Raw genomic sequence first — 12,411 nt, 5'->3', positions numbered from 1 at the left:
CAGCCAAGTCTCTATATCACCCAAATTCATCTGTAACTCTCACCAACTCTCAGAAAACCCTTAGAATTGCATTTTTGGAGTTATAAGAACCCCACTTCTCCTATGTTCTTGGCTATTTTCTCAGGCAAAGCATTAGGGAGAAAACCTAATGTGGCAGGAAATAAAGCTTATTTAATTTGACTCAAATATTTTATCTCAATTAATATTGAGACGAATAAATAGTTATGCTATTCATTAAATTAATATTAACGGTAAACTTCTAATGCCATTTGTTTAAGATTAACAGTATGGTTACTGTGATTAAAGAGAAATTCATGAACCAGGCATGTTGTGAACATCTATGGCATTGGTTAGAGTACATACCATGTTTGTCTTTCTGAGTGTATTTTACCTCACCCCGGGTGTTATTTTCTAGTTCCATCCATTTGCCTACAAACCTCATTTATGTCATTGTTTTTCTCTGCAGAGTAATACTTTTTTGTGTATATGTACCACATTTATTTATCCATTCTTCAGTTGAAGGGCATCTAGGTTTTTTCAGGTTCTTGTTATTACATATCGTACTGCTATGAACATAGATGTGCATGTGTCTTTGTGGCATTGAGTATTCCTTGGGTATATGCCCTGAAGTGGAATAGCTGAGTCTTGAGGAGGATAGATTCCCAGTTTTCAGAGAAACTGCCATAGTTATTTCCAAAGTGGCTGTACAAGCTTGCATTACCACCAACAGTAGAGGACAGTTCCCCTGCTCCACATCCTCTCCAAGATAAGCTGTTGTCAGTGTTTTTGATCTTAGCCATTCTGACATGTGTAATTTGGTACCTCAGAATCATGTTGATTTGCATTTCTCTGATGAATAAGGATGTTGAGCAATTCCTTAAATGTCTTTCAGCCATTTGAGATTCTTCTGTTGAGAATTCTCTGTTTAGCTCTATAGCCCATTTTTAAATTGGACTATTAGACATTTTGCTGTATAGTTTCTTGTGTTCTTTATAGATTCTGGAGATCAGCCCTCTGTCAGATGTGGGGTTGATGAACATCTTTTCCCTTTCTGTAGGCTGTTGCTTCATCTTATTGACCACGTTGTCTGCCCTACAAAAGCTTCTCAGTTTCAAGAGGTTCCATTTATAAATTGTTGCTCTCAGTGTCTATGCTACTGGTGTTATATTTAGGAAGTGAAATCTGGTATCAGTGCATTCAAGACTACTTCCTTCCATCTCTTCTATCAGGCTCAGTGTAACTGGATTTATGTTGAGGTCTTTGATCCACTTGAACTTAAGTTTTGTGCGCTGTGACAGATATGGATCTATTTGCGACCTTCTACCTGTTGACATATAGTTATGCCAGCACCATTTGTTGAAGATGCTTTCTTTTTTCCATTGTACAGTTTTGGCTTCTTTGTCAAAAATTATGTGTGGATTAATGTCAGGTTCTTCAATTTGACTCCATTGGTGTAAATTTTTTTATTTTTGTTTTTGTTTTTGTTTTTTGCCTGTACCATGATGTTTTTATCACTGTAGGTGTACAGTAGAGCTTGAAGTCAGGGGTTATGATGCCTCAAGAGGTTGCTTTATTGTTCAGGATTCTTTTCACTATCAATGTATTTTTTGTTTTTCCATATGAAGTTGATTATTGTTCTTTCCATGTCTGTGAAGAATTGTGTTGGGATTTTAATGGAGATTGCACTGAGTCTGTAGATTGCTTTTCGTGAGATTGCCATTTTTATTATGTTAATCTTACCTATCCATGAGCATGGGAAATCTTTTCATTTTCTGACATCTCCTTCAATTTCTTTTTTCACAGACTTAACCTTCTTGTCATATAGGTCCTTCACTTGCTTAGTGGGAGTTACCCCAAGGTATTTTATAACATTTGTGTCTATTGCAAAGGGTGATTTATTTTTACTTCTTTCTCAGCCTGTTTGTCATTTGTATATAAGAGGATTACTGATTTTTTTGAGTTGATCTTTTATCCTGACTCATGACTGAAGCTATTTATCAGCTGTAAGTGTTTCTTGGTTGAATTTTTGAGGTCACTTATGTATACTATCATACCATCTGCAAACAGTGACAGTCTGACTTCTTCCTTTCCATTTTGTATCCCATTGATCTCCTTTTGTTGTCTTATTGCTCTAGCTTGAACTTCAAGTAGTATATTGAATAAATATGTAGAGAGTGAACAGCCTTGACTTGTTCCTGATATTTGTGGACAGACTTTGTGTTTCGTTCCATTTCATATGATGCTGGGTGTTGGCTTGCTGTAAATTGCCTTTATTATGTTTAGGTATGTTCCCTGTATTCTTGATCTTTCCAAGACCTTTATCATGAAGGGTTGTTGGATTTTCTCAAGGGCATTTTCAGCATCTGATGAAATGATCATGTGGGATTTTTCTTTCAGTTTGTTTGTATGGTGTATTATATTGACAGAGTTTCATATGATGAATCAACCTTGTATCTCTGGGATGAAGATTACTTTATCATGATGGATGATTTTTTGATGTGATCTTGGAGTCTGTTTGCCAATATTTCATTGGGTACTTTTGCATCAATGTTCATGATGGAGATTGGTCTGTAATTCTCTTTCTTTGTTGCATCTTTGCTTGGCTTGTGAATCACAGTAACTGTAGCCTCTTAAAAGGAGTTTGGTAATATTTCTTCTGTTTCTATTGTGTGGAAAAATTTAAAGAGTATTGGTATTAACTTGTTTTTGATGGTCTGGTAGAATTCTGCACTGAAAGCATCTGGTCTTGGGCTTTTATTGGTTGGGAGTCTTTTAATGTCTGTTTCTATTTCCTTAGAGGTTATTGGTCAATTTAAATGGTTTGTGTGGTCTTGATTTAACTGGGGTATATGGTACATATCCGTAAAATTGTCCATTTCTTTTAAATTTTCCAGTTTTGTGGAGTAAAGATTTTTGAAGTATGACCTGATGATTCTCTGGATTTCCTCATTGTGTGTTGTTATGTCCCCCTTTTCATTTTTGATTTTGTTAATTTGGATGCTCTCTCTCTGTCTTTTGGTTAGTTTGGATAAGGGCTTGTCTATCTTGTTGATTTTCTCCAAGAACCAATTCTTTTTTTCATTGATTCTTTGTATTGTTTTCTTTGTTTCTATTTTATTGATTTCCATTCTCAAATTGATTATTTCCTGGCACCTATTCCTCCTGGGTGACTCCACTTCTTCTTGTTCTAGACCTTTTAGTTGTGCTGTTAAATCACTTGTCTGAGATTTCTCCAACTTCTTCATGTGGGTATTTAGTGCTATGAAGTTTCCTCTTAGCACTGTTTTCATAGGGTCACAAAAGTTTGGGTATGTAGTACATTCATTTTTATTGATCTCCAATAAGTCTTTCATTTCTTTCCTTATATCTTCCTTGTCCCATTGGTGATCCAGTTGAGCATTATTCAATTTCCAGGAGATTGTAGACTTTCCATACTTTTTTTGTTGTTGAAATCTAACTTTAAACCATGGTTGTGCTATTGAATACAGGAGTTTATTCCAATTGTTTTGTATCTGATAAGATTTGATTTGTGACCGAGTATGTGGTTGATTTTAGAGAAGGTCCCATGGGGTTCTGAGAAGAAGGTATATTCTTATTTGTTAGGGTGGAATGTTCTGTAGATATTAAGTCCATTTGATTTATAACTTCAGTTAAGTCTCTTATTTTGCTGTTAAGTTTTGATCTGGCAGATCTGTCCAATGGTGAATGTGGGGTGTGGAAATCTCCCATTATTAATGTGTGGGGATTTAATGTGTGATTTAAACTTTAGTAATTTTTCTTGTACATATGTGGGTGCCCTTGTATTTGGGCATAAATATTCAGAATTGAAAATTCATCTTGGTGGATATTTTCTATGATGAGTATGTAATGTCCTTCTTAATCTCTTTTTATTGCTTTTAGTTTGAAGTCTATTTTGTGGATATTAGGATAGCTACACTACCTTGCTTCTTAAGACCATTTGATTGGTAAAACTTTTCCCAAGATTTTACTCTGAGGTAGTGTTTATCTTTGAAGTTGAGGTGTGTTTCTTGTATGCAGAAGAAAGATGGGTCCTGCTCTTATATTCATTCTTTGAGCCTGTGTCTTTCTACAGGTGAATTAAGTCCACTGATATTAGAGGATATTAATGACCAGTGATTGTTAATTCCTGTTTTCTTTTGGTGGTAGTGTGTGTGTATTTCTCTTCTTTGGAATTTATTGCTGTGATGTTATCTATTACCTGTGTTTTCTAGGGTGTATCTGACTTTCTTAGATTGGAATTTTCCTTCTAGTGATTTCTGTAGGGCTGCATTGTAGATAGGTATTGTTTTAAATCTGGTTTTGTCTTGGAATGTCTTGTTCACTCCATCTATAGTGATTGAAAGTTTTGCTGGTTATGTTTGTCTAGGCTGGCATCCATGGTCTCCTAGTGTCTGCAATACATCTTTCGAGTTCTTTCTGGCTTTCAAAGTCTCCATTGAGAAATCAGGTGCTATTCTGATGGATCTGCCTTTATGAGTCACTTGGCCTTTTTCCTTTGCTGCTCTTAATATTCTTTCTTGATTCTGTATGTTTAGTGGTTTATTTATTATGTGCTGAGGGGACATTTTGGGGAATTTACTCTGTTTGGTGTTCCATATGCTTCATTTATCTTCATAGGTATTTCCTTCTTTAAGTTGGGAAAGTTTTCTTCTATGATCTTGTTTAATATATTTTCTGTACCTTTGATGTGTTATTCTTCATCCATCCCTATTATTATTATTATTGTTATTATTATTATTATTATTATTTTTGCTTTTTGAGACAGGTTACTTCTGTGTAGCTTTGTGCCTTTCCTAGAACTCAATCTGTAGCCCAGGTTGGCCTGGAAATCTCAGAGATGCACCTATCTCTGCCGCCTGAGTGCTGGGATTAAAGGCATGTGCCACCGCCGCCACCCCGGCTATCCCTATTATTCTTAGGTTTGCTCTTTTCATGGTGTCCCAAGCTTTGCTTAGCTGTCCGAAGAGTCATGTTTGGGCAAAGTTCCAGTTCTGAATCTTAAATGCTGAAGGAGAGAAAAAGGAAAGCATGAGGAGTCCAACAGTCTCTAAGTTCCCGCCAGGCCACGGCTGAGGATTCAAAAACTAAATTCTTTGAGGTTTCCTCTTTTCCCAGGTGACTGGTCTTCTCACAGATGACAAGGTCAGCCTCCTCTGCAATGTGAGCATTGTCCAGGACTCCTTCAGAATCCCAGACCAGAGCAGGAAGCCAGGGATTCAAGTTCACAGATGCACATTGCAGATGTGCTAGCACACCTCTGGGAGAATAACCACTTCACAGACTGCTGCCTGGAAGTAGCTGGCCAGGAATTTCAGTCTTGCAAGTCCATCTTAGCAACTCACTCTCCAGTTTTCAGAGCCATATTTGAACATGAATGCAGGAGAGCAGAAATAACCTCATTGAAATCCCTGAACTGGAGCCAAAAGTCTTCAAGGCAATAATTTAGACAGGAACAGCAGCAGCCCTCCATAGCAAGGCAGATGCTATGGTGGCAGCTGCTGACAAGTATGGCCTGGAGTGTTTGATGGTCATGTGTGATGATGCCCTCTTAAGGGAACTCTCTGTGGAGAATGCTGCCCACATGCTCTTCCTGGCTGCCCTCCACAGCTCAGGGCAGCTGAAAACCCAGACACTGGATTTCATTACAGCTCACACTTCTGAGGTCTCTGAGACCTCAGGCTGGAAGACAATGGTGGGCTCATATCCCCATTTAGGGCCTGAAGCATACCATTCCCTGGCTTCGGCTCGTCTCCCTTACTTGGAGGCCTCTTTCAAACACTTGAAGCAGTCCTAGGACATGGTCAGCTGTGATCTACACTTGTCTGCCAGAAGCAACAGCCAGTGTTGTTACCAATGTCACCTGGTTAGACTATGGGATGTGTGGAGCATTTCCAGTGGAACTGGGGAAAGCCACCATGGTGGCTCAGGCTATAATACAGCTGTAAATGAGGTGATTGTCAGGTTAAGGGATAGGAAGTGCTGAGCTGTTATGCTCTATCCTGTTACTGGACTGATTTGATATTTGACCAATGAGCTGGGAACTGGAATCCATTTTAGTTGCTGACCCAAAGCACATTACAACAGGGTTTCTTTGGAGAAACTTATCTGAATTAGACTAAGCAGAAAATATTGTGAAGGACTAAGAAATGAGAAAATAAACATGGATATTTGATTACAAGAGAAGGGGAAGAGAATGTAGTCATTTTTCTCCAAACTCAGTGTGTGGAACTGGAGAGATGACTCGGTTGGCTAAAGCTATTGTTGCTCTTGCAAAAGATCCCTTTTCATTCCTCCTCTTTTCTCCATGGGCACATCTATCTGTGTAGACAACACCTTACCACATAAAATATCAAATGATTAAATATTTAGAATCAGCTTGTGGATTGCAGTGTTGTTTCTGTGTGAAGAATGCCATTTTAGTCCATCTATGTCTACTCAGCTTTGGAAGTTTGTTCAATCTTAACTCACACAAACATATTCACTCACAAACACAAACACACAGACACACACAGACACACAGACACAGACATACACACAGACACACACTCACACACACAACACACATCAATTATAAAATATCTAATGATAGGTCCAGGTCCCACTGCCTGGGTGCCTCCCACACAGTTTAAGCTATTCAGTTGTCTCACTTGCCCAGAGGGCCTGATCCAGTTGGGGGCTCCACAGCTTTTGGTTCATAATTCATGTGCTTCCATTCGTTTGGCTATTTGTCTCTGTGGTTTTCCAATCTTCAACAATTCACACTCTTACAGTCTCTCTTCTTTCTCAAAAATTGGACTCCTGGAGCTCTACCTAGGGCCTGGCCAAGGATCTCTGCATCCACTTCCATCAGTTATTGGATGAGAGTTCCAGCACAACAGTTAGGATGTTTGGCCATCTGATCACCAGACTAGGTCAGATCAGGCTTTTGGAATCTTGGGTTTATACAAGGACACTTTGCTCATCCTGTAAGGAGGGGACTAGACCAGCATGTACTGTATCCACTAGGTTTAATTGAATTCCCAGGGTAATCTTGGCCCTGGATGAGATGGGAATGGAGGGGAGGGGCTGCAGAGAAGGTTGTGGTGGGTGCATGTGGGGGAGTTCTGGGGAACCCATTGCTGATATGTAAAATTAAAACACAAATATAATTTTAAAAAGGAGAAAATATCTAATGAAATTCTTTTATACTCATAGATTGATGCCTAGCCCATTATTCATCAGTTATAATTTCTTCAGCATCTGATGGGAGCAGATACTGAGATCAACAGCTAAACATTAGGCAGAGCTCAGGGAACATCAAGCAACAGAGGAAGGCAGGATTGTAAGAGGGATCAAAGCCATTAGGTGAAGGGAGCCCACAGATTCATCTAAGCAGAGCTCATTTGGTCTCCCAGAGACATAAGAGGCAATCACAGAGCCTGCATGGGTCTGTACTAAGTACTCTGTATTCAATCTGTGGTTGTGTAGCTCAGTAGTTAGTGAGGACTCCTAAGAAGATGAGTATGAGGAGTCTCTGACATATTTGTCTGATCTTGGGAACCTTTTCTTCCTGCCGGGTTGGCTCTTCTAGCCTTGATATGAGGGTTTGTGCCTACTGTTATTACATCTAATATACTGTGTCCAATTGATAAGTCCAGGAGACCTGTGCTTTTCTGTGGGGAAACAGAGGAGTAGTATGTGTGTGTGCAGCTGAGAGAGGGAAGACGATGGCCAGATGGGTTGTATTAGAGAAGGAAAAATAAAAACAAAAAAGGAAATAAAGAAATAATGGAAGCACATTTGGGGAAGAAGCATTTGGACAGATCTGCAATGGAGCAAAGAATGTGAAGATCCTTTTTTCCATGTAAATGCCTAAGAAAGGTGTCTTCAGTAGATAATCAGGCCAGTAATCAAGTAGATAGGATGACCTGTTAGGTGGGCACTCAGACTCTTTCTAGATAGTCATCCAGTTTATGATGATCCCAATGTGATTTCTGATCATAAAGTTATTTGCATGCATCCTACCCTGCTTCCAGACCTGTCCATGCTTAGTGGTCTGCCTGGTACCAGAGACCAGAGAGTGGAGGTCAGTAGGTGAAGGTTCTTTAGAGTCAGAGATTCCTTACTCAGAAATACAAGTGGACAGGAGAGAAAGACTCAGAAAGGGAGAGTTCAGTGCTTAGGTAAATGTATGGAAATAATGCAACTCTGTTCATTTGATTGTTCACTGGCAGAAGTTAGATAATTCCATTGAAATATTGGGGTTCAGTCAGCTTTTATGTGGCCACATTTACAGGTATCTGGGGATATTAAAGTCATTTCTCAGAGGAGGAATGGGACCAAGTGGAGGCAGCCTCCATGACCCATGACTGCAGCCAAGAGAACAAAATGAAAAATTAAAATAACAAAGAGTATTCAAGACCCCCATACTGGGCATCCCTGAGGGCAGGATGTCTGTGGACCATCATCAACACAAGTTACCCCAATCATTATCACTTTAGGGGCAAGGGCTGGCAGCATATGTAAGGAGGACCCCTGGGAGTCCAGTAACTAGAATAGGTATCCATTCCAGGAAGGACAGTCCATTCCACAGAGGAAGTGGTCAAATGCAGTCATCCTATCGTCAAGCTGTTGGCAGGTCAGCCTGGGGAATAGTGACGTATCTGGTGCTCTGTGTTGGTCTCTGCTGTTGGCAGATATGGCATTCAGCAACAGCTGTTGTAGATGAATTTCTAAATGGTCTTATTAAATAAAAACACAGATAAAATACAGGGGTGAATGCCTTAGAGAGATCAGAGGAATAGGGAAAACCACCAGCCAACCTTACCTCACCAACTCTGCTTTTTCCAAATGCAAGTTACTTCCTGTCTACCCATGCCAATATGCCTTGTTGTTCTGCCATCTGTTTTGCTCTCTCTGTTCAGCTCCACCACTTGCTCTTCCTGTCCAATTCTGTCACTTCCTGTCAATTTGTACAGACCTCCATGTTTAACTAGTTTTGAAATTAAGGCATGCACCACCACCCATGGCTGTGTTTCCAGTGTGGCTTTGAACTCACAGAGATCCTGCCTGCCAAGTGATAGGATTAAAGGCGTGTGCTAACATTGCATTACTACTGGGTTGTGGCTGGCTTTTTCCTCTGATCTCCAGGCAAGCTTTATTTATTAATGCCCAAATACAATATCACCCCATTTCCCTTTTTGTCTACTAAAATATAATCAAATAAAGTTATAACTAATGTAAGAAAAACTATATACAATAAGTACAATATATACAATGTATACAAGCCATAAATACATCATAATGTCTAGTCCATCTGCATTTGACAAATTCAGAGAAAATATTTCTTTTTCTATCCATTTTTGGTGAGTCCAAAATGTACCTAATTCACTTTCTGTCCTACCTTGTATTACCAACCGAAAAATACCTTATGTCTCTCAAATTTACACATAACACCTCTTAATGATTTTATTTTCTGAATTTATTAACAACAAAGACTGTAAATATCTAACTTCAAGTCCTTTGGAGACAGAGAAGAAAGTAATATTACCTAGTAAAACCAACAAGTACCAACAAGTGACTTTCAAAAAGTATGAGTTATGACAGAAACAACCATGTTCCTGGACAGTCATCAGAGGTTTCTCTGCAATACTGGGGCATCATCTTTGGCCTATAGGCTTAGCTTATCTGACAGACTCATTTGTGAAGCAGAAAATACACAAGTCCTACAGCTAGACCTCACATTTTGTGTGAGGATTCCATGTAACAGATAAACTTAAATTTCCCAGGACAGGCACCAAAACTACACAGAGAAACGCTGTGTCAAAAAACAAACAAACAATCAATCAAACCAACAAAACCCCTTAAATTAGTCCAGTGTGCTCTCATGATTCAGGATTTTAAAATCTGGAAATTGTAGGTATTTATAGAATTCAGCTTCCCATTCTTCTCAGCTTGTGGGTGGTTTCATCTCCTTTATTAAATGCCAGTCTCCAGACTCCAACAGCCTATTTACTCCTCCAAGAATAACTCTTCCTGACACTGTTCCACTGCACACCAGAAGCCATCGTCCTACTCAGCTGCTTTCAAGACTGTACCTTTTCCTGATTACAAAGCCGCTTCAGCGATGGTGCCACATTGACCTGGCCTCAGAGGAAACCCATTGCCAAGCTGCAAACACACTTGTTTTGGCAAGGATGGATAATCCCCCCACCTTTATTGTACCCTGCTTGTCCATTTTGGACAGCATATTGTTACCAGTCAATGCTAGGGCACTTCGTTGCCCAGTGGCTAACATTTGCCACAATGAAAGTTCACTCCATGTGGAAGTTCTTCAATGCCCATTCTTCCCTGAAGAAGTAGATTAGTGCTGTCATGCGCAGACATGTCTCATAGTCATTAAAAAAAGAAAAAAGATGTTATTAAAACATCTTTAAATGCCATATTCTATAGTTCTCTGAAGGGTTTATAGATGACTTGTCTATCTAAAATATATCTCTACTTGACCTTAGAAACATAGCTAATATGACTATAAGTTTGATTGTAATGTCTAACTAGTAATTTTCACTTTTTATATCCTAATAGTTGGTAATAATAACATTCAAGGATTATCAAATTGCATTACATTATTAAATGAAATGTATAAGTACAATATCCTGAACAAGATTAGAAATATACATACAGTATTTTCTGACAAAATCTATCTCAAATTTGTATCAATATACATAATTTGTACACAATGTACATAATTCCAATCCAATGTAAAGTATTTAAAACTAGTAATGGCTTTCTAAAAGCAGATACATTTTCATCTATATCATATCTATATCCTCTTTTTTTTCTTTTCAGAGTAGATTCAAAAATCTACCATTTATTCTATCATTTCTATCACTTTTTTTCACAGTAATCAACATCTTCTCTATATCCTCTTTTTTCTTTTGTTTTTTTTTTCAAACAATCACCTTAAATCTCCTTTGTTTAGCTTCTTTCCTGACCATTAACAATTACAGCTTGTAACCAACCATCCTAAACAATGACAATTATTCCAATCCCAAAACCCATTGAAAGAAAAAAAATCCACCTGCCTCATGTCTTGTGAATGTGGGCATGAATCTTCAGGGGATCCTAAAAGAAATGTTTTTGGGTTAATTGTCAAGTCCTGGGAGAGGTAGCTGGATCACTTGTTGTCTAGTCTCTGCATGCTGCAAAAGTGCAGGGCTTATCTCAAGTCCTTGCTTGAGTAGTCTGTGAGGCTGGATCATCTCAGCTAGCCGTCCTGAAAATGTCCTGAGCAGTTTGTAGTCCAAAGCAGATCTTTGGGTGATGTTTTCCAGCTTAGTGGCATTATTATTGTCCAGGTGAAATAATCATTGTGGGGCCCCATCATCTTTCTGGAGACTTCAAATTTGCTGTTACGCCTGGTCATGATTCCCTCCAGAAAACTAATAGAGACTCCAATACAAAAACATGTATAGGCACCTAAATGAAGCCTTTTTTTCTAGAATTAGTACTCTATATGACCATTAATATCATGACAAATGTTAAAAATGTTATGTATATACATAAGCATCTTTAAAATGTTGATATAAATTCATACCTTAAAAAAGTTTAAAGATTAAAAATAGAACCAAAAAATTGAGGTTAGTAGCAGTAGAATACTCCCTTAATTTTGGTTTTCTTCTGTCCCATATCACATTGCACTTCTGAGACAATAGAGAGATTTTGCATTTTCCTTTTCACAAACATGCTTGGGTTTAAAGAAGGACAGAGCCATTCTCAAACTCTAAAAAGAGCTTTAATTTCTAATTGAACTGATATTGCAAAAAGATCATTTGTTTTAAGAGTTTGTAGAAAAAGCAGAAACAAACATTTAGAAAAACTTAAGAAATTTTATATGTGATATACCAATAGGCCAATTTACTCGTTTTCTTGGGACATTTTTTTTTTCTGGATGGTCTGTCCCTTTGCTCAGATGTCTCAATTGTCCAGTGTTCTTCAAATTCCTTAGCCTTCATTCTCCTGAAAGACAACAAAACAAAGTAAAACACTTCCCCAAACCTAACTTTGGGGAGGTTCCCTTTTTCCAAGTTATGTCTGATTAAATGAAAGGGGATTTTTAAGTGGTATAAGTTAGTTTGAATTGGATGGTCATGCTTGTTAATGAACTATCACCTCTTCTAATTAAGAGGCCTCTCTTGTTCAAATTGAACCTTTATCAATTTTGATGGTATCCACAGCTTTTCTCCTCCTGTAGCAACAAAAGCAAAACCTCATCCCCAGTGTAACACATATACTGGTTTCCAATCTGACGTTTGAACATCCTTAAAATATATAGGCTCATTTAATTTTCTAGTTTTTTTTTCTGTTATCCAATATCTGTCCACAGCTGTTCCTTTCTCATTAGCACTGAGA

The sequence above is a fragment of the Onychomys torridus genome, unplaced genomic scaffold, assembly GCF_903995425.1.
Source record: "Onychomys torridus unplaced genomic scaffold, mOncTor1.1, whole genome shotgun sequence".
In the NCBI taxonomy this organism is placed as follows: Eukaryota; Metazoa; Chordata; class Mammalia; order Rodentia; family Cricetidae; genus Onychomys; species Onychomys torridus.
The sequence above is the reverse complement of the archived record's forward strand: the minus strand, read 5'-3'. Positions refer to the sequence as shown.